Raw genomic sequence first — 5,027 nt, 5'->3', positions numbered from 1 at the left:
AACGGAGAAAAATTGTTCAAATACAATATTTATGGCTTTAAGAGATCTCTCTCTCATCCTCGCATAGCTCAGCATAACTTCCTATATCTATATAGAGCTCTCCGTTTAAACAGATGTCCTCTGTTTCATTTTGTAGATCCTCTGCATGCATCCCATAAAGAGTAGCAGCTTGATGTTCGTCTATACACGCATTTGTTACACAATTCTCACTATGAACATACCTGACACATTTTATGCCAGTCATGTGACATCAAACCGGTAAGCTTTCCTTCTTTAGTAAAACACGTTCGGAGCGAGTGCATTACGCCAGTGGGGGTCCGCAAAGATCGAATGGTCTCTTTTACTTTGCGTTCTTGGGCTCCTGTGAAAATCCACGGTGCTTTAGGGAGTTTTATCGATCCATGGGACGCTGTTTGCGGCCAATATTGCTCCATACGATCCACATTTCTAAGGTCAACTCTGGCTCCCAAAGTATCTTTCTTGCCGGTCAAATGGTCCCATAGTAGATTACCCACATTCTTGAATATGTGCATTGGATCGAGCAAGTGATTGATCATGAGTGGGGGCCAGTATGGTAGCTCGTACCATAGAGATAGTCTCTTCATCCCTGGGGGCAATTTGTCATGACACTTCTGCTTCTGCTCTAACCATGCTTGTGCAGACATCCTCAGTGGATCTCTTCCCAAAAAGCTGTCACGTAACACATGATTCTCTGGAAGATACGCTTGATGACCTTCGTAGATTTGATTCTTCAATGAGGGTGCCTTACGTGCATTCAGTCTAGGTCCACATGTGACACATGCTCTGTATCCGCTTTTTTGAAGCCCTGCATGTATACACATGATAATAGAGCAGCTTGAGAAAAAACAGGATTTACAGTGTCTGAGTGAGGAGTGTAAATAGATCACCTGAGCATTCTGTTAGTCCGGGATAGTCATGCATGGTCCACATTAGAATGCCTATGATCAAAGCATTCCGTCGACCTGTGTGTCGGCTCATATCCACCACTTCTATGCCAATCTACAATTGTTGTAGCTCTTCCAATAGTGGATGAAGATACAAATCCATATTCTTCACTTTATATCGCCCCGACACAATCAAGCTTAGCTATAGGTGCCCCTTCTTCGTAGTCAACCACGGGGGAATGTTGTAGTTGATGATGACAACGGGCCATACACTGTGAGATGTTGATCTTTGACCAAATGTATTTACGCCATCCATAGCCAGGCCTAAGCGCAAATTTCGAGCTACACAATCTGCACGAATCCGTAGCACACCATCCATCTACATGTTTCCAAGCTGCACAATCTGCACGAATCCGTAGCACACCATCCGAAGATTTATTCTCCTCATGCCATGATGCTAGGGCGGCCATGGACTTACATTCGAAGAAATGCATGATGCGAGGAAGCAGAGGAAATGTCACAAAACCTTTTGCAAAATTTTTGTTTCATGGAAATCTACTCGATATCTCTCGGAATCACATTTCGGACACTTCTCCATGTCTATGTATTCCCCTCTGAAAAGAATGCAGTCACTAGGACAAGCATGGATCAAATTGTAATCCATCCCCAAGTTTCGCAAAATCTTTCTTGCTTCCTCTAGGGAATCTGGCATCACATTATCAGCTGGTAGTATGTGCTCTTTGAGCAATCTACACAATTGTGTAAAAATATATCAGATCACATTTAGAGTTTTATTAAAGTAAACTAATTGTAATAGATCACCTGAAAAGCGGTGTGACGCTAGTGTCACTCCATCGAAACTTTGTCTGCATGTTGAGAAGAGCCAGGAGCGCTTTCAATCTAAACACACGTACTCCATTATACAATGGCGTATCGGCTTCACTTTTCATATCATCATAGATAAGCCTTTCTGAATCCATGATCGTCTCGATCATTTCATCAATCTCGGGCTCAAACATTGCCTCGTTGGGAATGTGGTCTTCATGATCATCCCCCGAGCTGTCAAACATTGGGCTCAAACATTGCCTCGTTGGGAATGTAGTCTTCATGATCATCCCCCGAGCTATCAGAGGCTACATCTTGTGCCCTCACATATGCTGCTTGACCAAAGAGCCTGTGAATACGTCTATTGGGTTGCAAGATTGCTGCATGTTGACCAGCATCAGAGTTCGACGAGTTATAATTGGGAAAAAATCGATCTATAATAGATGGATCGAACTCTCCAAATTCGCGAACGTGCTGCAAAGAAACGTGTCTTGTTCGTCGCACAGCATGCTTGCAATGATTACAAGGACATAAGATCCTCGTTGAGAGATAGGTGTTTCGGTTGGACGGCCCCACATCCTCGTCACTACTCATAATGAGGGTAAAAATCTTATAACCTGGACAACAAATTTAATCTTCTATTGGCATTCTTCGTCTTCTCTCTCTCTCTCTCTCTCTCTCTCTCTCTCTCTCTCTCTCTCTCTCTCTTTGTTCACACTGTAAACTACCTCACATTCTCTAGTCATGTCCAATCCCCACACACCTCGGTCTAGAGGTGCACGGAGATCAGAACCACCGGGTTATAATTTCGTCTTTATTGGTCAATGCCTATATTTGTGGGTACAAGAAATCTACACACCCACGTCTACATGATACTGCATGTAGTGGACAAAACCCCTTTGCCTCTTCTCTAGCTGTAGCATTTCACAACATCTTAACATCTTTTCACAGTAGATATTTGTCTGTAGCATGCAGGTACTCCATTCTTACAATGTAGCTGATGCCTGCTTTGCAATGTAGCTAATGCCTACTCAAAGCACTTAATTCTTACTCTAGATTTGACGGGTTGTGTAGTGTGTGTGTGTGTGTGTGTGTGTGTGTGTGTGTGTGTGTGTGTGTGTGTGTCTGACCCTTGGAATCGTCATCTTACATCACTAATTTTTGTGTAGGCTGAATTTTCTCTTCCATTGGCTGATCATGACGGCTTATTGTATGGTAGTAGCAATCGAACATGCAGGTGGAATTGCTAGTCTGCATCGACTATCGAGGCTGTGAGTGCAGGAAATTTTCTCATGTAGGAAAACGGAGTCTTTTTCCATGTTTTTCATATGAGCAAGTGTTTTTCATACAATGCTTAACATCATGAGCGCACCTTCATTGACATGCACTAATATCTGACCTAAATCTAAATAAATCTAGTCCATCAAACATAAATCTAGATCTAATTTAGTCTTAAACCCAAAATAAACATAAATCTAATCTAATCTAACGTAAATCTAAATCTAATGTAAATAAACATAAATATAATCTAATCTAACATAAATAAACCTAAATCTAAATCTAACCTAATCTTAAACTTAACATAAAAATAAATCTAAATGTAATCTAACCTAATCTAATTTAAATTTTAACATAATCTCTTTAATTTCTCTCTTTGTTTTCTCCCCTTACTTCTCTCATAAATAAAATAAACTTAATCTAAATCTAACTTAAATAAACCTAAATCTAATCTAATATAACGTAAATCTAAATCTAACGTAAATAAACCTAAATCTAATCTAATGTAAATAAACTTAAATCTAATCAAACGTAAATCTAACTAAAAATAAACATAAATCTAATCTAATTTAACTTAAATAAACCTAAATCTAATTTAACGTAAGTCTACATCTAACCTAATCTTTAACGTCTTTTGGGATAGTTTCCTACGACGTTAAAACTCTCTTCTTCTTGTGTGTGTGTGTGTGTGTGTGTGTGTGTGCGTGGGTGTGTGTGTGTGTGCCAATAAAAAGAGAAAAATGGTATAACCTTTCTATCACCCAAGTGTGGTAGATTGGTTATGCCATTTCCCTCTTGAATACCAGGTCTTGAGTTCAACTCCTCCTCGGCTAGATCTTTAGGTCTTTTAATTAGTTTCCTACGACATTAAATTAAACTCTCTTCTTCCCGGGTGTGTGTGTGTGGGTGTGTGTGCACGCCAATAAAAAAAAGAGAAAAATGGTATAACTTTTCTATCACCGAAGTGTGATAGATTGGTTATGCCATTTCCCTCATGAATAACAAGTCTTGAGTTCAACTCCTGTCGACTCGATCTTTAAGGTCTCTTGGGATAGTTTCCTACGATGTTAAGACTCTCTTCTTCTTCTTCTTCTCTCTCTTTGTTTTATATCTTTCTCTTTCTCTCTCTCTCTCTCTCTCTCTCTCTCTCTCTCTCTCTCTCTTTTCCTCTCTCAATGTGTGTGTGCATTCTTTGTTTATGCATGTGTGTGTGCATTTTTGGTTTATGCATGCTCTCTCTCTCTTTTTATCTCTCAATGTGTGTGTGCATTCTTTGTTTATGCATGTGTGTGTGTGTGTGTGTGTGTGTGTGTGTGAGAGAGAGAGAGAGAGAGAGAGAGAGAGAAAGAGGGGAACGGAACATGAGAGTGAGGAGAGGGAAGGAGCATACCTGGCTCTCCTTCCTCTCCTCGTGTGTGTGTGTGTGTGTGTGTGTGTGTGTGTGTGTGTGTGGAGAGGAAAGAGAGAGAGAGGAAGAGTGCGTTACCTTGCTTGCTCGAGCGCGCGCCGAAAACTCAGATCTGAGATCTGAGTTTTCGGATGCTCTCGGTTATTTTTTTTACCCCTGACGGCGTCGCTATGAGCGTCACTAAATTACAAGTAATTTAGCGACACCGTGGTTTTTCACATTTGAGCGTCGCACTCTGAGCGTCGCTACTATTAAGTATCTCTTGTAGTGACCTTCAGAAGGAAAAGTAGAGTCACCCTTTAAATGACACATTGATGTCTACAGAGCTCATCTCTCTCTCTCTCTCTCTCTCTCACACACACACACACACACACACACATTTTCTAAACCAAAGTAGAGTCACCCATCAGATTTGAGGACTAGAGTTTCTTTATGGCCTTCATAAGGAAAAGTAGACTCACCCTTTAAATGAGACATGGATGTCTCGAGGTCTCATATCTCTCTCTCTCTCTCTCTCTCTCTCTCTCTCTCTCTCTCACACACACACACACAAACACACACACACACACACACCTATCAATGTCTCATGTGTGGGTGTAATAGATTTTCAA

The sequence above is a fragment of the Adiantum capillus-veneris genome, chromosome 23 (assembly GCF_014529385.1).
Source record: "Adiantum capillus-veneris isolate H3 chromosome 23, ASM1452938v2, whole genome shotgun sequence".
NCBI classification, from domain to species: domain Eukaryota; kingdom Viridiplantae; phylum Streptophyta; class Polypodiopsida; order Polypodiales; family Pteridaceae; genus Adiantum; species Adiantum capillus-veneris.
Note: the sequence above shows the minus strand (reverse complement) of the source record.